The 21,863-nt window shown below is 35.7% G+C and overlaps 1 pseudogene; it reads left to right on the plus strand.

Moving 5' to 3' along the window:
- The first annotated feature begins 580 nt into the window (after window positions 1-580).
- LOC107852109 lies at window positions 581-21,554 on the plus strand (annotated as a pseudogene).
- Window positions 21,555-21,863: the final 309 nt, after the last annotated feature.

A 21,863-nucleotide genomic window follows, 5' to 3' on the forward strand; every position in this document is an offset into this window, starting at 1 on the left:
TTCTTACGTGCAACTGGCCTTTATGTATTCTACTTGGTATTAATTAATATACTCTTCATTTTAAAATAATTTTTTTCAGTTAACATTCTTTTTAAGAAAAAATTATCAAGGATTTATTTTAAATTAATCTTATTAATTATGCTTTTAAAAATATAAATTTAAGTGTATGCATTTTGTTTAGTCATTTAATGATAATGATAATATTGAAAGAGATAATAATAATCTCTTGATTTAATAACAGAAATAACTAAAATAAGTATATTTAGAAAGAGCATCAACTATTTTTTCAAAAGAAGGGAGTAAAATTATAACCTTTTCTTGTGAACATATGTTGATCTTTTAGTGACATTTTATAGAGAGTGGGAATTAATTATACTTTCACGAAAATTAATCATTATCCTCTTGGGGGCTGTTTGGGGTGAGGTATTAAAGTAAATAATTTTGGAAAAAAAAATAATAATTTTAAAATAAAATTTTTAATGCATTGTTTGGTTGATAATATTAGGAATAACTTATTTTGAGATTAATAAATAGTATTGGGATAAGTTATGCCACATATTTGGTGGTATAATAATCTCACCATAATTTACCCTTGCAATAAAATTATAAAATGATAAAATTATCCTCAAATCCTTCGATTTTCTTTTGAGGAAGATGGTGAAGTGACTCCATTTGTTGCTCTTGAATCCGTATGGAGTAGAGACTTTGCTTACAAGGTTTTAGCTATCAACATGAAACCTATGTTGTTGAACTGCATCTTTGTTGGCGAAATTATGTACAGTTCGAACTTAATTAAGATGTATTGATCGACTCTGCGCTTGACTAAAATATTTGTTTTGAAGTGTTTGCTGGAAAACAGGTCTAGGTGAACACACTTATGTTAACCATTTTGATTTTTTTGAAATGACTAAGTTGGTGTATTAGTTATCAGTATGCATCACATGTGAAGATAACTGTGTGTTGCTTTGTTGCAATGAACAAGTTGCTTGCACTTGCGCTATAAAATATGATTTTAGGCCTCTTCGATATGACTGCTTTATTCGTGCCCCATACTGAAGACTACAAATGTGTGCACCGAGTTTGACATCTAACATTGCAAATTGGTGAGAGCTTTTTTTTCTTTCTTTTGCTTTCCTTTATATTATTCTAATGGTTTGACCTAAATAAGACAGAATGATGATACGTATTAGTTGATGGTGTTTCAACTGAGAAATAATTACATTAAATAAAGTGAAGGATATTTTTGTAATATCTTTAAAATTCTAATAATGACACATGAATTGCTTTGCCTCTTCCCACATGAGTTAAATTTTCATGCTGTAAAGAGGATTCCATATAATCCACCAATTGATTTGCTTAATAAGGATGGTATTTTTTCATTTTTATGTTGATGTGTTCCTATGGTGTACATTGTTTGGTGGTGTTTCATTTTGGACATAATATTGCCGCTATTACTACAAGTTTTTCTATTCTTGTGTTGTAGGTCATCAAAAGGTTGTTACTTAAATGTTTTGTACTCTGCCAAAGCCTAAGATGTTCACACTGTTTACCCAAACGTTTGTGTTTGGCTTCTTGATAAGCGGTCCCTTTCTGAGGCACGACAACAAGCAGGCCTATCTAAGGTTGTTAAAGACTCTTTTTTGGACATCATTTGAGTTGATGCCGCCTGGTTGGTCAGGTTGAGACATCCTGGGGTTGTTCATGTAGTCCAGACACTTGATGAGAGTAAAAATTGTATAGATATGGTTACAGAACCCTTGTTTTCTTCCGCTGCTAATGCTTTAGGCAATTCAGATAGTATTGACAAAGTTCCTATGGAGCTTAAAGGAATGGTAATTGCCTTTTCCATGATAAATCATGTAATTAACTGCTAATCTATATGAATATTTTTTTCATAGAAAGTTTGGACTTTAATAGAGTTTATGATGATTTGAGGTTAGTTAATAGCTGAGCATTGTCTCGCCTCCCTCTGAGATAGTCTTTGAGCTTATTCTTGGACCTCTCGCATTTTCATTATTATTAGCGTTATACTTGTAGTTTCTTAGAGCTTCAAATTTAGCTTTCGCTGGTGTTTTATGAGCCGAGTATTCCGTTATTTCAATTTTGTTATTATCCTTTCTATTATTTGTTGTGTAGTACTTTCCATTTTGACTAATTTGTATTGTGATTACTGCCATATTTGCATCCCTTTTTTAACTTTTTGGCAGGTACCAGTTAGGTTGAAGGTCTATCGAGGTGAGGTTTGTGTATGTTCTACCCTCTCCAGACCCAACTTGTAGGATTACACTAGAATGTTGTTATTGTTGTTGTGACAAAATGATTCTAATGTAAAAACATAATTTTCGCTCCACATATCCAATTAGTGATTGGATATGCCTTATCATGTGATCTTGAGATTGTAAAATCATTGATTTCTGTATTCTGTTAGAGAATGAAGACCACAAAATTTTTTTAGGATTACAAAGAAGCATTTTGTCTAACCATTTGGTCTTTTTCCTCTGAAAATCAAGTTCTTAAAAATAAGTTATCACCTCAACTATGAAAGTAAGGGAGCTCACCAAGTGAGCCAGCCAAATCTACATCAATTTATTTTAAAAAAGGGCAGCCCGATGCACTAAAGCTCGCGGGGTCCGAGGAATGGCCTCACCACAAGGGTGTATCCTAATTCAATTTATATTCCATCAATTATTTCACTTTTTTTATGAGGTACAAAAGTGTATATTCTGATTTTGTTAACTGAATGGATGATATGCTTTATGTTTCAAGTTGTAAATGGATTCGTAATTCGTCATAAGTTTAGATATGTTTTTGTTCAAATGTTGCAACAAATTTCTTTCAGTTTTATTCAAACTTAACTCTAACAATTTTATGGATGAAATCCATGGTGGATGTGAAAGGTTTATGTTGCCCTCCTAAATCTTCTATCTAATTTTATAGTTTCAAATTTAACCTTCAGAAAATAATATATATAATCAATCATTTCTTGTCCCTAAAAATATGTATGTTCTGTTATCGGCTCTGCTGGTTGAGTAGATAAAATTCATTGTATGAATATTCAAGCTAATGGGCTATATCATGCTCAAATATTGCATGAACTGATTAGGGTTAATGGTGTCTATGTATAGGCCGCTCGGAAGAAAATTGTAAAAGTTGATGCTTACGTTGCTGGTTGGTAATCAACTATATGATTGGACGTGTATATTCCCTCATTTTCTTTCTTTTGTACAGTAGAAAACTGAAATTGCTTTGGATGATATCTAATTGCAGTATGTGATATCCCTGGAATTAAAAACTGGTACCTCTGAAGTGGAGGGAATTGGAATTGTTTGATAACATTTACAAATTGGTTGGAGTGCCTATTGTTATCGTACAAATACGATACAATGGCTGGGTTATAGATTTACAGGACTTGGCGTGTTCAAGGTGATACATTTGTGGCTCAGAAACAACTATTTGTCAATATGAAAATTTTAGATTATGAAAGAACTACTAATCTATGTGTTAAAACAACAATTTTCTGTAATTCAAGTAGTTAAAGAACGCTACAGTTTGGAGAATCTCCTGTACACACCAAATGTAGATTTCTCTTATTTTGCAGACCTTGCATTGGCATCTCCGAAAGATTATCACATTGAGGGACAAGTCTCATTGCTTCAGTAAGGAATTATGTTCTTATCTTTACTATCAGAGATAACTGCTCAGCAACTCATTAAATATCCTGATTAGATTTGAGCCTTCTGGTTATCTCATTCTTTTCTGATCTATTCTCCTTATGTCTGTGCCTTTAAATATGTCCTTACGCCTGGTGACCCTTACATGCCTCTACCAAATGAAGAAATCATAAGAAAAGTGTCAAAACAGGTAATTTGTCTTCTAATATGTGCCTCTTTTTTTTCATTTTTTGGAAAACCTTAGTACCCATATATTCTTGACCACCTTTACAGTTTTGATTGGAGATATATTGGTTGAGTTGAGAAAACTAGTAAATGTTATCAACCTCTTCACCTATTCACTTCCAATATTTGTTCTGTATGCTTTCTTTGTGATATTCACCCGACTTGTACCTTTGTAGAGTCTTTATTTAGCTAATAATCTTGAAGTGTTTCATGACCCTTTCATTTTGTTGTCCCGAGATCTTGGATTGATAGTTTCTGATTTTTTTATCAGGGTAAGCAATATGAGGAGGATATAATGGATACGATTGACAGGGAAGTAGATGGAAGTGATAGTCTCGAGGGTTTTGTTCTATGACATTCGATTGCTGGTGGAACTGGCTTAGGTTGACTCCACTTATTAAGTTTGTTCAGAATGTGATATCACCTATAGAATAAGTGTTTCTAGAAGTTACCTATTTTAAAAAAAGAATGAGTGTCTCATAATTCAGTGTAGCTATTAATCATGTTGCTAATCACTGCCTTTTGTGCAAGTACGGGCTCATATCTGTTGGAGACTCTGAATGATCGCTATAGCAAAAACTTGTCCAGATCTACAGTGTCTTTCCTAACAAAAATGAGACAAGTGATATGGTTGTACAACCTTACAATTCCCTATTCACACTCAAACGCCTGACATTGAATGCAGATCGTGTAGTTGTACTTGATAATACTGCACTGAATAGAATTGTTGTAGAACGCTTGCATATAATGGCTCCCACCTTTACTCAAACAAATTCATTAGTTTCTACTGTAATGTCAGCAAGTACAACTACACTACTCTACCCAGGATACATGAACAATGACTTGGCTGGCCTCCTTACTTCTTTGATACCTATGCCAAGATGCCATTTCCTTATGACTGGATATACATCACTCACTGTGGAACCTCAAGTAAGATATCTATTCTTATCTGTCACTGTGTCTTTAAATATTCTAAATGTATCTGTTTTGGCGATTGCTAATTATTATCATTTTATGACTGCTCTCATAGTAGCTCAGTTGTCTGTTTCTTCCTTGGAAAAAAGTACAATCTAAGTGTGGACTTGAGTAAACCATGTTTATGTTGTCCATTGATCAATTATTCAGACAAGTTTCATCCCAATGGTTTTGCAAAATGCATCACTTGAAAAATATATTTTTATTTTTTTGGACTCTGATAGTTGGGTACTCAGGGGTTTCGATATCAAATATTCTATCTGCTACCTTGTTGAAAAGTATGGATTGCCCACAGGCTTCTATCAAAACTTATCTCATAGACATATTTAATTTGACTGAGAAGTTTGGTCATGAACCATGTAAACTTCCAGATACCTCGATCCTTGGGCATGGCACTAAAGATGATTGAAGGTTCACCAAAGGTGAGGCTTAGAGATTAGTGAAGTAGGTGAAAACTGTGAAGACCAAAGATGAACAATTTCCGATAATTTCTTCCTATCTATCTAAGCCTTGGTGGGAAGAGTTACCAGGTAGCTACACTGGCGGGAGGTGGAAAATATTGATGGTATAGGTGAAGTCTGCATAAGCTGGCTGAGATACCGTAGTTACCCAAAAAAATAAAAAGAGTTTGCACATTTGAAAAGTAACCTATTTTCCCTTATTTCTTTTTAGTGCACCAATGGGGTTACTTTTTATTTAGGTGATTGGGTGACTTTCGTGGAAAATCATGTAATTCCTAGCATTCCTGGCTCACTCTCTATCCAACTATCATTTTTTCTTTTATCTATGAGTAAAAATTGTACCATGGCATTCAGTAGTGGCAACTGAAGCATATTTCTAATAATTCTTTTTTTTGTCAGGCTAATGTGATTCGAAAAACAACTGTACTTGATGTAATGAGAAGGCTCCTTCAGGTCTGCAAACCTCCTTTATATTGTCTAATTGAAAGTTTTTGCAGATATACTCAAGGACTTTCACTTTGCAGACGAAGAACATCATGGTTTCTTCCTATGCTTGAACAAAGGAAGCCAGTCAGGCTAAGTAAATATCCATTTCAAACATTATCCGAGGAGAAGTTGATTCCACTCAGGTATTCATGTTTATTTTTTAACAACTTTTGTGGTTTATTTCTTTTCTTTCTTTACTCGTGCTCTAGAGAGGTTTGCTTGTTGAAAAAAGAAATGAGGGATTTGTAATTATTATATAGTAAGTTCTTTGTGAAGTTCCAGTCACTTATGGTTTTATATTGTTACAATCTAAATAAATTATCCAATAAGGAGCTTTAAGATTATTTCAGTTTCAACTTAGACATAGCTATATCACCTAACCACCCAAAAGGGATAAGAATTTCATACATCAAGATTCCTTAATATTCATGAATCTTGGGGATCAAGAATTATTGCTCATCTGTTAGCTGTTTCCCACTTTGTAAGATCGAGCATATATCAACCCAAACATATGTCTATATATAACTTCACTACTTCTTACGCATTTGATGTTTTGGGAATCAGGTCCATAAAAACCTGCAAGTATTCAGGCAGGTCTTTTGTCCATAATAAATTTTGAGATTAAACTTTTCTCTATACTACTTCTTAACTTTGCATTACCTTCCTTTGCCGGTTGCTTTATCTAGAAAGTACCCCTATGTCCAAACTGTTCAAAGGGTAAGCTATACTTCTTTGTCTATTTGTTCAATATTTTATACGGAAGGCTGTTAATCGGAGCTGTACAACTTATGAAATGCTTAAATGACTTAATTAGAGATTAAGAATGTTAAGTAATGTAAAAATCAAAGCTTGTTGTCCAGTAATTAGCTTACCGAAAAATCAAGAGAGTAATATATCATACGTGTAAAGTAAGTTTGACATCATGATGTAATTGGTCTTTCTATGTTTCAAAACTGATGCTTGATCTACTAGATATCTACAAAGTTTATAGTTTGAACTTTAATAACAGACCTATAGCGTAAGTTCATGTCTACAAAGTTCATAGTTTGAACTTTAAATAACAGACCTATAGCATAAGTTCTTAAACTTGGAAATATATCAAATATTGGTAACTTATGTTTGAAAAACACATTTCTCCTAATGGGAAAATATAGTCTCTGTTTCAGTTGCTGACATGAAAATCAGCTGAAAATAAGTTTGACTATCTTGGTCTTCACATTCTGTTGTAAATCTGCTTTCCTGAATGTTGTTTGGACCTTGTAAAACTGTTTTTTTCCTTAAAGATGTCTAATATTACTGTATGTTTTTTTAATGTATCATGTTAGTGGTCTTATTCTGACTAGCCATATAGGTATTCGCCACTTATTCAACAAGTGTTTGACCCAGTATGATAAATTGAGAAAGAGACAAGCCTTCCTTGAAAATTATAGGAATCATCCAACGTTTGCTGTAAGTTCATGTTCAACTCTGTCTTTTTGATATAATCTACTTAGAATAAGATGAGGCATAGTGTATAGTTTAGTTATTGGGAAGTCAGTCCCTCCCTCTACCTTCCAAGATAGGATAAGGTCTGCATACACATTAGCCTCCCCTACTTAAAGGATTACCCGAGTATGTTGTTGTTGTATTCCAGCTCAGGATTTGGTTGTGTCTAGCTTTTTAAGAAAGCCCAAACATTTGTTGTGCTCCTTATTTCTGCAAAACTGAACGTGAACCTGAAAAATTTTCAAGTGAAATCTACCGACTTCTATAAGAAACAATGACATGGTTTCTCCTTTCATATTGCTGTCATTTTACAATAATATCTATGTCTATAACTACCTTCTGCATGTTAAGTAAGATATACAAGAATGACAACAACATACCCAGATGATATTACGTAAGATTTAATTGATGAATATGTACAGCTGATTTTCAATATCTAACCAATTGCATTATACAATAATATTATTTGTCATTGTAAGAATGTGTAACGCCCTGTATTTTCCTAGCATAATCTAAGTCTCAATACATAAGTATTCATATATGAAATTTTTGAAACACTCATTATTTTTTAGTTTAGAGCCTTTCATTGCGTAGGAAATTCAATTAGCTTTCCAACAATATAAAATTCGCCCAAATCCAATAACCGGGTAAGAAGTTATGGTGATTTTAAGTTTCAGTCAAAAACCCCATCATTTTAACCTTTAGCGCGTCGCGGAGCAGGCCAATCTCCCATTTGGAAAATTTCAGTGAGGGCCCGCAATCCTGGCGTGTCGCGCCATAGGTCAACTTGACAATTATCAATTTCCAGTGTCGAAGCAAGATACCATCGTGTCGTGGTGAACTTCCAGGTCCCAATCAGTGAAGGGCCGCGATTTCCTCACTTCACGCCACAGACCAGTTTTCCAGTTGTCCAATTTTAGTGACATGATATGATAGGGCTGCATCGCGCCAACCCAAAAAATCGGGATTTTCAGTCAGTTCCGAGTTATAATTCCAAGGGCTTTTAAGTACTTTTTCCTTGTCCCAGTCAGCCCCAAACATGAAATTAAGTCCCTAATAACCTAATTGAGCATTATTCAAATTAATTTTTCCCCAAAATCAAGAACATTTTCTCAAGTAGCAAAACCCTAACCTTCAAGAATCATGGTCAAATCTCAAGAACTCTCCATCAATCTTTCCAAATTCATCATCCCAGGTATGTTAGATGTCCATTCATGGATCCTTTTCATCCATGGAGCTCAAGTAACCTATTTTAATCACCAAGTTATAATCTTTCAAGGAATTATATTTTAAATTATGATTTCATCGATGAATCTCCATGTATTATTGATTTTATACCATGTTACCATGAAATTATTGGTATTATTCAATCTTCCATTTTTTAATATCATTATTTATTTAACAAAACTATGATTTAGCTCTATTATGTCAGATTCATGCTATTTCTATATGTTTTAGGACATTTCTATGATTGCTTTGAACCATGAACTACAAGTGTTTGATAAAATGTCTACAAGAGTGGCTGATTTAATAAAAATTTTCATGTTTTGGTCTTCCAGCTTTAGTGTCTTTTCAGTATTGTTGTTTTGAGTTCTGGGGGTATTGAATACCCGAAAACCATAGTTGTTTATTTAGTCTAGTCTCAGTGCATTATAGAATAGCCTTCAGATTATATTATGAGCATTCTCAGAATAATCAGATATCAGTCATTAAACTCAGAACAGTTTAGTATCTCAGTGTCTTTCAGTTGGGAGTGGGATTTAGCACCGAGCGAGTGTAAGGATAGGGGTTTCCCTATCAGATAGGCAGAGTCGTTAGTAGAAGTCCCTATACTCCAGAACTATGTATCCAGCGTAGGATATGAGTAGTCACCGATTAGATTAGGCTTAACTATCTCGCAGGGGTCACCCGTCAGTTCAGGCTTGATATCCTTAGTCCTTTGGATAATATATTAGTTTAGTAGATCCGCAAAGCCATTGTTAGTACCCGTTACTCGTATTAACACCCTTCCAACTGGAGTTACAGGTTGGACCCCGATTAGGTTAAATTGGGGAATGTCAGTTAGCTGATACCTCTCACAATCTCAAATATAGTCTCAGTTCAGTTATACAGTCTTAGTGTTGTTTGACCAATGCATACAGATTTCAGTTAGTTCAGTATTTAAGTTTATAGATTTTACTCAGTTCATATTACATGCTCAGTCATGCATCCCTAGTATTTATAGATTTTCATGCATTTTTTGTATCTACAGACTCTATGCTTTACATGCATATCCAGTTAATTATTTGTTATCTTCATGAAATCATGCATACTTGCCTACCTCATTTCGCATACCAGTACATTCAAAGTACTGATCACATACCTTTCTTTTATGCTATGATGTATCATATCATAGGTGCTGACGCTCAGTTCTAGGATCCCACTTAGTCCCTCAGATCATTCGCAGTACAGTAGTAGTGGTAAGTCCTCATCATCCGAGGACAGATTGTGTTACTTTATGTCTTTATCTCAGTAGTTAGTAGAGTTAGTTGGAGCCTGTCCCATTAACTCACATTATTCATTTTAGAGGTATTTCAGACACTGGCTATTCAAATTATTTAGATTTTAGTATTTTTCCAGATTCATAATTCAGTAGTTGTTTCATTATTAAAACATTATGGAAATTATTTTTCCGCATTCATGATTATATTATTCAGTACTCACAATAGGTACCATCTCATAGGTTAGCTTGTGGTCTCTCGGAATCGTAAGCACCGTGTAACGACTAGGGTGTAGTCTCAGATTATTACAAACTTAGTATCAGGGCCTAAGGTTTTAAAGTGTCCTAGAAAGTCTGAAAGTCACATCGAGTAAAGTCTTGTGCATGGGTGTGTAGTGCTCCACACTTATGGACGAGAGGCTATAAGGCGTTTAGGAGAAGTTTCTCTTGTTTTAGTATTCATGTTATTCAAGTGAGCATGAGCTCAAGTTAAACTCTCTGTCTAATCCATTTCTTCCTTTCGTTTACAGAACATGACTTCCAAGAAGAATGGGAGAAGAATAAAATCTCAGCCAACCCGTCTAGGCAGATCTTCTGGATGAGTATGTCTCTCACGCAGAATTCAGAGTTGCATTCACTACTCTAGCCAATTCAGTAGTAGCACGGAATAAATGGCCAGCTGCTGTTTTGGCTAACCCAGTGGCCAATACTAGTGCAACTAGAATTTAGGATTTCACCCGGATATATCCTCCTTCTTTCATGGGATCCAATTCTAAAGAGGATCCACAGAAATTCTTAGATATGGTTCAGAAGGTAACGGATGCTATAGGGTTGATGTCTAGTCAGAGTGTCGATTTAATTGTATATCAATTACAGGATATATCCCATACTTAGTTTAAGTAGTGGAAAGTTGATAGAGGTGTTGATGTAGGGCCTATAGAATGGGAAGAGTTTTCTATGGCTTTCTTGAATAAATTCTTTCCATTAGAGTTGAGGGAGGCCAAGGTGTTAGAATTTATTAATTTGAAGAAATACAGCATGAGTGTGAGGGATTATTCTCTCAAGTTCACTCAGTTAGCTAGATATGCTTCTCACGTGGTAGCAGACAGTAGGTCCAAGATGAGTAAGTTTATGTCTGGCATATCTGATAGTATGATCAAAGAGTGTAGGATCGCAATGCTGATTAGTGAGATAGATTTGTCTAGGATGATGGTCCATGCTCAATAGATAGAGAAGCAAAAGATTAAGAAGAGGGAGAGAGGAAATAAGAAAGCTAGGATGGGTAGTTTTAATTTCAATCAGCCAAAGTCAGAAGGTGGTAATCGTCCTCAGTTTTATCAGAGGTCTTCATCCCCAGTACCTTCTTAAACCAGTGCCCCAGTACCCAAATTTAAAAACGACAATAGGGATAGGGCACAGGCTCTAAGTCTCAGTTTAGTGTTAGCAGTGCTCATACAAATTCTCTATGTCAGAAATGTGGCAGACATCATCAAGGTGAGTGTAGAGCGGGTAGTGATGTGTGCTTTGAGTGTTCTAAGTCAGGCCATTGAATTTAGAAGTATCGAGTATCTGCTCAGAAGGGTAGGGATGTACGCCAACATGGCCAGTCCCATCAGTCATTGGTTCTATCCGATCACCCAACTCAGCAGGGTGTTGCTTCCAGTGCTACCAGTGGTCAGCGTCCAAACAGATTATATGCTCTTCAGTCCCGCCAAGATCAGGAAAATTCTCCTGACATAGTTACTGGTATGTTGTAGGTCTTTCATTTATATGTTTATGATTTACTAAACCCTGGAGCTTCTCTTTCTTTTGTAACTCCTTATATAGCCGTCAACTTCGAAGTCAGTTTCGAAACCCTAGGCAGAGCCTTTTCAGTGTCTACCTCAATAGGTGTTTCCATTGTAGCCAGGAAGGTATACAGAAACATTTCGGTCAAAATATCTTAAAAAGTTACCTTAGTTGATCTCGTGGATTCACTCATGCTATGCCTCAGTTGACTGTAGAAACAAAATAGTTCATCTTCAGTTTCCAAATGAACCAGTCCTTGAATGGAGGGGTAGTACTACAGCTCTTAGGGATCAGTTGATTTCATACCTTAGCGCGAGAAAGATGATATCGAAGGGGTGTATTTACCATTTTGTGCGAGTCAAAGACTCTAACTCAAAAATTCTAAATCTTGAGTCATTCACAGTAGTAAATGAATTCTCAGATGTATTTCCTGAAGATCTTCCCGAAGTTTCTCCCAAAAAAAAAATCAACTTCAGAATAGACCTTCTCCCAGACATTCACCCTATATTTATTCCGCCATACAGAATGGCTTCAGCTAAACTCAAAGAACTAAAAGAACAGTCGAATGATCTCTTACATAATGGATTCATCAGACCCAGCATCTTCTCATAGGGCGCACCTGTTCTATTCGTGCATAAGAAAGATGGTTCTCTCAGAATGTTCATAGACTATCGTCATTTGAACAAGGTCACAATCAAGAATAAATATCAACTTCCTGGAATTGATGACTTATTCGACCAACTTTAGGGTGCTAGTTACTTTTCCAAGATAGAACTCAGATCAGGCTATCATCAGCTTAGAGTCAGAGAACATGACATTTCAAAAATAGATTTCTGAACTCGATATGGTCATTTTGAATTTATAGTAATGTCCTTTGGTCTTACGAATGCCCTAGCAGCCTTTATGGAGTTGATGAACCGAGTGTTCAAGCAGTACTTGGACATGTTCGTCATAGTCTTCATTGATGACATTCTTGTCTATTCTTATAGCAAAAGCAATCATGTAGACCACCTCAGAGTAGTGCCTCAGACTCTTAGAGCTCATTAGTTTTTTGCTAAATTCAGTAAGTGTGAATTTTGTCTAAGATCAGTAGCTTTTCTTGGCCATATCATTTCCGGTGATGGCATTAGATTCTATCCTCAAAAGACCGAGGTAGTGAAAAACTGGCCTAAACCTATCTCTCCATCAGATATCAAGAGTTTCTTGGGTTTAGATAGCTATTACCATTGGTTTTTTGAAGGGTTTTCTTCTATTACTTCCCCCATGTCCAGATTGACTCAAAATGAAGTTAAGTTTCAGTGGTTCGATTCATGCACGAAGAGTTTTCAGGAGTTGAAAACTCGACTCACCTTAGCCCCAGTCTTGACTCTACTAGACAGTTCAAATAGTTTTGTTGGGTATTATGATGCATCCAGAGTAGGTTTGCGTTGTGTCGTCATGCAAAGCGGTAAGGTCGTAGCCTATGCCTTCAGATAGCTTCAACCACATAAGAAGAATTATCTGACTCATGATCTTGAGTTAGTAGCTGTAGTATTTGCCTTAAAAATTTGGAGGCATTACATGTGTTCACTGATCACAAAAGCCTTCAGTATGTGTTCTCTCAGAAAAATTTGAATCTGCGTTAGAGAAGGTGGTTGGAATTATTGAAGGATTATGACATGACTATTTTGTATCATCTGGGTAAGGACAATATAGTGGCAGATGCTCTCAGTAGATTATCTATAGGAAGTGCCACTCATGTTGAGGATGGTAAAAAACAGTTAGCTCAAGAAGTTCATTATCTTACCCGACTAGGTATCCACTTAGTCAACTAGTAGAGGGTAGTGTGTGGGTGTAGAGTAGCGCTGAATCATCTTTAGTTTTTGAGGTGAAGGAAAAGTAGGATAGAGATCCCAGTCTAATTAAGTTAAAATAATTAGTCAGAAATCAGAAAGTGGAGGTTTTCTCCCAATGGAAAGATGGTGTTTTGCGTTGTCAGGGTAGATTATGTGTACCCAGTGTAGATGATTTGAGGTAAAAAAAAATTTGTAGAAGCGCATGGTGCGCGTTACTCTATTTATCCATGGGCCACTAAGATGCACCGCAATTTGTGGGAGATCTATTGGTGGAGTGGGATGAAGAGAGATATTGCAGAGTTTGTAGCTAAGTGCTCTACATGCCACCAAGTTAAGGTTGAGCACCAGAAGCCTAGTGGATCTATACAGGAGTTCAGTATTCCCATATAGAAATGGAAGGAAGTGAACATGGACTTTGTGACAGGTTTGCCTTGTACCCGTTATTAGCATGATTCTATTTGGGTTATCGTAGACAGGATGACCAAATCAGCTCATTAGTCCATACCTCTTATTCAACCAAAGACTATGCCAATATCTATCTCAGAGATTTGGTTAGGTTGCACGGTGTTCTCTTATCTATCATCTCATATAGAGGTACCCAGTTTACCTCTCATTTCTGGAAAGCGTTCCAAAAGGGTCTTGGTACCCAAGTCTATCTCAGTACCGCCTTCCACCCTCAGACAGACGGTCAAGTAAAAAATACCATTCAGACTCTAGAAAATATGCTGAGAGCATGCGTTGTTGATTTCAACGGTAGTTGGGAAGACCTTTTACCTTTTATTGAGTACGCATACAATAACAGCTATCATTTCAGTATCCGTTGGCTCCATTTGAGGCTCTCTATGGTAGGTGATGTAGATCTCTGATTGTTTGGTTTGAAGTAGGTGAGGCCGCAGTAGTAGGGCCTAACTTGGTGTTTGATACATTAGAGAACATTCAGTCGATCAAAGAAAGGCTTAGGGCTGCTTAGAGCCGACAGAAATCATATGCAAATGTGAGGAAAAAAGATCTCAAGTTTGAGGTCAGTGATCATGTGTACTTGAAAATCTCTCTCACGAAAGGAGTGAAGAGATTTGTTAAGAAAGGGAAACTCAGTCCCGCTATATCGGTCCCTTTAGAATTCCCAGTCGTTTTGGAAAGGTAGCTTACGAGCTTGAGTTTTCTTCAGAATTAGCCTTAGTACACCTAGTGTTCCAAGTCTCACTGCTGAAAAAGTGTATTGGTGATCCATTTTTAGTTGTTCCCTTAGAAAATGTAGAAATTCAGAATAGTCTTTCCTTTGAGGAAGTGCCAGATGAAATTCTTGATCATCAAGTTCGTAGACTAAGGAACAAAGAAGTTCCACTAGTCAAAGTTCTTTGGTGGAATCAGTCCATTGAGGGAGACACTTGGAAAGCAGAAGCAGATATACGGACCATGTACCCCCATCTTTTCTCCATAAATCCAGATTCAATATAAGGTACCAATCTTCTTAAGATTTTTTTTCTCTGTCATGCTCAGTTTCAGTCGCACATCATGTTCATGTCAGTCATGCATACATGAATGAGTTCAGTCATGCATTCCATATATCAGACATACATATTCTGCGTGTAAGCTCAGTCCATCAGTTCCCTCAGCTTAACCAGTTTCATTCGAGGACGAATGATCCCAAGGAGGAGATATTGTAATGCCCCGTATTTTCCTAGCATAATCTAAGTCCCAATATATGAGTATTCATATATGATGTTTATGAAACATTTATTATTGTTTAGTTTAGAGCATGCCATTGCTTAGGAAATTCAATTAGTTTTTCAAGGATATAAAATTCGCCCAAATCTGATAACCGGGTAAGAAGTTATGGCAATTTTAAGTTTCAGTCGCAAAACCCCATCATTTTTACCTTTAGCGCCCAAATCTTGCTAGTGCGTTGCGCCATATGTCAACTTGACAATTGTCCATTTCCAGTGTCAAAGCGCTATACCACCACATCGTGGTGAACATCTAAGTCCCAATCAGTGAAGGGCCAAGATTTCCTCTCGTCGCACCACAGACCAGTTTCCCAATTGTCTGATTTCAGTGACACGGTGCAATAGCGCTGCATCGCACCAGCCCAAAAAATTAGGATTTTCAGTCAGTTCCGAATTTTAATTCCAGGGGCTTTTAAGTCATTTTCCCTTGTCCCAGTCAAACCCAAACACGAAATTAAGTCCCTAATAACCTAATTAGGCATTATTCAAACCAATTTTTCCCCAAAATCAAGAACATTCTCTCAAGTAGTAAAACCCTAACCTTCAAGAATCAAGGTCAAATCTCAAGAACTCTCTGTCAATCCTTCAAAATTCATCATCCCAGGTATGTTAGATGTTCATTCATGGATTCCTTTCATCCATGAAGCCTAAGTAACCTGTTTTAATCACCAAGTTATAATCTTTCAAGGAATTATGTTTTAAATTATCATTTCATCCATGGATCTACATGTACTATTGATTTTATACCAAGTTACCATGAAATTATTGTTATTATTCAATCTTTCATGTTTTAATATCATCATTTTATTGAACAAAATCATGTAGCTCTATTATGTCAGATCATGCTATTTTTATATGTTTTAGGGCATTCATATGATTGCTTTGAACCATGAACTACAAGTGTTTGATAAAATGTCTACAAGAGTGGTTGATTTGATAAAAACTTTTATTTTTTGGTCTTCAAACTTTAGTGTTTTTTCAGTATTGTTGTTTTGAGTCCTGGGGGTATTGAATACCCAAAAACCATAGTTGTTTATTTAGTCTAGTCTCAATATATTACAGAATAGTCTTCAGATTATATTATGAGTATTCTCAGAATAATCAGATATCAGTCATTAAACTCAGAACAGTTTAGTATCTAAGTGTCTTTCAGTTGGGAATAGGATTTAGCATCGAGCGAGTATAGGGATGGTGGCTTCCCCGTCAGATAGGCAGAGTTGTTAGTAGAAGTCCCTATACTCCAGAACTACGTAGCCAACATAGGATATGAGTATTCATCCATCATATTAGCCTTGACTATCTCACAGAGGTCACCCGTTAGTTCAGGCTTGACATCCTTAGTCCTTTGGACATTATATCAGTTTAGTGGATCCACACAGCCATTGTTAGTGCCCGTGGCATGATATTAACACCCTTCTAATTGGGGTTACAGGTTGATCTCGATTAGCTCAAATTAGGGAATGTCGGTTAGATGATACCTCCCACAGTCTCAGATATAGTCTTAGTTACAATCTCAATTCAGTTATACAGTCTTAATGTTGTTTGATCAAAGCATACAAATTTCAGCTAGTTCAGTATTTCAGTTTACAGATTTTACTCATTTCATATTACATGCTTGGTCATGCATCCTTAGTATTTACAGATTTCATGTATTTTTAGTATCTACAGACTCCATACTTTACATGCATATCCAGTTATTTATTAGTTCTATTCATGGAACTATGTATACCAGCCTACCTCATTTAGCATACCAGTACATTCAAAGTACTGATCGCATACCTTTTTTTTGCGCTATGATGTATCAAATCATAGGTGTTGACGCTCAGTTCTCAAATCGTACTTAGTCCCTCAGATCATCAGCAGTTAGTAGCAATGGTGAGTTCTCATAACCTGAGGACAAATTATGTTACTTCATGTCTTTATCTCAATAGTTAGTAGAGTTAGTTAGGGCATGTCCCATCAACTTATATTATTCAGTTTAGAGGCTTTTCAGACACTACAATTGGCTATTCAGATTATTTAGATTTTAGTATTTTATCAGATTCATAATTCAGTAGTCGTTTCATTATTAAAACCTTATGGAATTTTAATTATTCTTCTGCATTCATGTTTATATTATTCAGTACTTACAGTAGGTATCAGCTCATGGGTTAGCTTGTGGTCCCTTGGGACTATAAGCACCGTGTAACGACTAGGAGGTAGTCTCGAGTCATTACAGAATATAAGTGTAATGCCTCGATTATCTAAATCGGAATGTTACATGATGCTCATGACCCCAAAGGACCACAAGTTAACCCTTGACTAATATCCGTACCTATACACTGCATAATATGACATAAAAATATGGAAACATACACTGAGAGGCCGTAAGGTTCAATACTGAACATAACTAAATAATAACAATAACATCTGACATAGAGTGGTATCTCGATACCAAAACAAAACTGAAATACTGAATTTTGAAAAACATGAAAAATACTGTAGCCGTCTGAAAGCCTCTAACTGTCTGACTAAGGAGTTGATGGGACATGTCCCCAACTAACTCCATCAACTGAAAACTGAACTGATATGATAAAATAAGATCATGTCCTCGGAGAATGAGGACTCACTGCTAAAACTCAAAACCCTGGAATACTACTGCTGCTGATCTGGGAGTTGTGCCTCTGAACCTATGGTGTAACATAAAAAGAAAACATCATAGCCCAAATGCGTCAGTACAAAAAAATGTATTAAGTATACATGAGAGGTAGGTTGAATACATGGGGCTTACATGCATGAATGATAATAACTGACTAACTAATATGAATGTGAGAGTGCACACATGAATACATAGTAACTGAGATTGTAAGAACATGATAACTGAATCTATATACTGATGACATGAATTTATTGATATCTAGCATGATGATACTGAAGTTTTAATAACTGAAATAACTGATAACATGAGTGACTGTGTCTGACAGTCCTAAATCTGATGGAACTATCTGAGTTCCATACTGTGACTGAGTTGACTGTATCTAACAGTCCTGAAATCTGAAGAACTATCTGAGTTCTTTTACTGAGTCTGATACTGAAACTATGGGAATAGTTATTTAACTGATATGCCCCAAATGCGCTAGAACACCTGAGCTGGGGTCCAATCTGTGCCTTGATTGGAAGGGTGTCAATACTGTGCCACTGGTAAAGACAAATATGGGTACCCTCATCTGACAGTGTCCCCAAAAGAGAATGGTGGGGCCCTTATCTGACAATGCTTATCCACCTCATCAACCCTTATCTGACAGTGTTAATGTCTCAACCTATGATGGCTACATAGTTCTGGAACACAAAGATGACTACTAAGAATTACACCCTCATCTGACAGTGTGTGTTCCCACCCTTGCGTTCACTCAGTGTTAATTTCTACTCCCATCTGAAGATACTGAACATGATTGACTGACTGTACATAGACTGAGTTTACTGAATTTCGTTGACTGATGGAATACTATTGATACATGATAACTGACTGAGTTTATAATATTACTGATCTTACTGAGTACTGAGTTCATGAGATTTCTAAGATTTCCTGAGTCACATGACTGACTGACTTCTATGGAACATAGCTTGACTAAGAGTATCGTGAAAATATGCTATGGCTCTAGGCACACAGCTATATTTTTTGGGTACAAGTACCCCCAGGACTCGATAGAAGGAAACTGACAAGGCATGACATTCCTGAATACATGACCAACACCAACAATCCATAATACTTCTTGATCATAGGGATAGAGTTCATAACTCATAATGCCATAAATAAGGGATTGCATGCTTCACATGGCTATCATATTTTTGATCATGGAAGGGAATGCATATAACATGTACATACTTGCATGATTTCAATATAATGAACATTGCATAACACAACAGTCAATACACAACAAGAGCATGGAAATTGCGATGCATTATAAGGGTTAGCTAGGACTTGTCATTTAGATACTATTGAGTCATAAGGAACATGATTCTATCATTCTAGGCATTTTATCAAACATCTCACATGCACACATTATAACATAGGTGAATTCATCAATTTAAGAATTTAAAACTACCCAAACTCATAGGTTTTCAATCAACAAACTCACATACTTTATGGAAAGTCATCAAGACACCATCTTGAAACATAAATAACAACTATCAACATGAACATGATCAAATCACAACAAGCAAATCACAATAGGTTATTTAAAACATGATTCTTGGACTCCATCCATGAATGAAAGGGATCCATAGATGAACACTACGCATACCTTAGTTCGTAATTTTGTGAAGATTGACGGAGAGATTCTTAAAATTTGATGATGAATTCCCTTAGAATTGAACCTTCTATGAAAACCCTAGGGCTTGTTCTTGAGAGTTTTTTAGAGTAATTGAGTATAAGTTGCTGAATTATGGCCAAATCTTATGTTATAAAGCTTATATAGGGTGGAAAAATTGATCCTTTTAACCCTAGGACACGTTCTTAATTTCTGAGAAAATTTTTCAATTTTTATCCTTGGCGCAACGCGCCACTATCACGCCAAGTCACTGGAAAGTGACAAATGGGAAATTGCACAGGGGCGCAATGCGGAGCTATCGCGTTGCCACCTTGTCTGTGATCTGGAAGTTTGGAGCGACGTGCCACTATCGTGGAGCAATACTGAAAATTGACAATTGTCATTCGAGCTATCTTCGCGATGGGTTGGCGGTTCAGGTGATACACTGTCTCACTAAAAAGGCTCTAACTCTTCTCCCAGGTGTCGAATTTGGGTGAATTTTATATTGATGGAAAGATTATTGAATTTTCTACATGAAAAAAGTGAAAATATTGAAAATTCCTCATGGAATAATCATCATTCACTTTAGAAGCTAATACTAGGTATTCTTAGGACGAAATTAGCTAGGAAGAAAATTCGGGGTATTATAATAAGGCATTTAGAAAACAAATGAGAACACTTGGATATGTGAAATGTATTTAATGATACATACTAATAGACAAGTCACAATCCTGGATTTACGCGTTTTTATTTATTATCTTATATTTACTTTGTCATTAAATAGTACTCCTTAAATAATAAAGATTTGTGTGTGTTATGGAGAAACAAGTAGCTAAGTTTGAAAAGTGATTCTCCTTTCATCCCAATTTCTATGAAACCTTTTTCTTTTTTAGTTAGTACAATTTAACTTCAAGCTTTCCATTTTAATCTTAATGAAATGATTTATAGTCACAGAAACTTCTATGGCTTATTTGAGATCGCAAGCTTCAAAAGTCTTTATTTTTTCCTTCCAAATCCATGTTCAGTAAAACACCTTTACATAAATTAGGATGAAGGGAGCATAAGGTTTTCCGAAGATTATTCCTCTTATCACTTTGGAGGATAATGCACGAGTCAGGGTATGGTGACCTTGCACTTTTTGTCCATAGTGTTTGCCCTTCAGCTTTATATATGCTTTCATTATCTGCTTGTTTCATTGCTCTTCAATCTTAAGATCTACATCTGTTCTTTCTCATTTTTGATGGTGACATGGTAAAGATATATTTGAGTTTGATAAGCTCATGTTTTGAAGCCAGAATAGTTAGTTAATGTTCAACTTTTGGTTAGGTAGCCTTGCTGGACTTTTGGAAAATGAAGCTATTTTAGATCTTCTTTTTCATTTTTTAGATAATGGTGGTGACTGACTAGCTTGAATTAGGTACCTGCTATCTCTGACCAGTGCACATCTATCTGGTAACTCTTTTCATGTAGGCTTGGGCTGATGGGAACCAATCACTTGAGTTTTTTTCCCACAAGAATCATTACCCTAGTATCCAAGGTTACACACAAACTTCATTGATCACTTAACTACATCCTAAACCCTTGACTATTTTGAGTTTATTACAATGATGAATGGGCAGTAGTGTTGTTTTTCTATTTCAACCATTTAGGTGGAATCACTTTCCTCTTAATGGTGAGCACTTCTTATCACCTTTGAGTTGGAGAAAATTACACTAGTTATAAGACAGTGCATCTGTTACAATAAGATTAACCTACTGCTTAACCTAACATTTTTGTTCTACTATCAACTCAAGATTTTTTAAGCTTATTTGACTGCAATCTTTCACAACTGGAAAAAGAATATACATACATACACTTTGTGTTCACAATAACCCATATCTATTTATATTCCAAGTTGATACATCTTGCTTTCCATATGTTGACAGGAAAGATTGGAATATATTGAAATGGAATAGCGGGAATACATACTGGCGGTTGAAGACATGAAGGTGAAAGAAGTGATTATGAAACCAGATCCTTCTAAAGATGATACAATCATATTAACGAAGAGTAATATGTTCTATATATTTATGTTTTGCAAGTTAAAATTCTAATCAGTATCAATTTAGCTTATCTTACATACTAAAAATATCTTTGAAAAAATAGTACATCCAATAGCTCTTCTGTTGGTTTTCTTTAAATAAAAGTCTTATCATATTCTGTACCGCATGAAATTCCAACACATCATTCAAAGTTAACACCAAAATGTGAATCATGGTTGAAAAGATAAAAAGAATGTGTTTTATACTCAGATTTTAAACTTTTAAACTAATTTAATCATTAAATTTAATTTAATAGGTGTTTGATCGTAAATGGTCAAGAGATTGATTACAGTAGGAAAAAGCATCTGCTATTGTAGAATTTATAAATAGTATATGCACGAATATAAATAAGTAACTGTCA

The sequence above is a fragment of the Capsicum annuum genome, chromosome 1 (assembly GCF_002878395.1).
Source record: "Capsicum annuum cultivar UCD-10X-F1 chromosome 1, UCD10Xv1.1, whole genome shotgun sequence".
Taxonomy (NCBI): domain Eukaryota; kingdom Viridiplantae; phylum Streptophyta; class Magnoliopsida; order Solanales; family Solanaceae; genus Capsicum; species Capsicum annuum.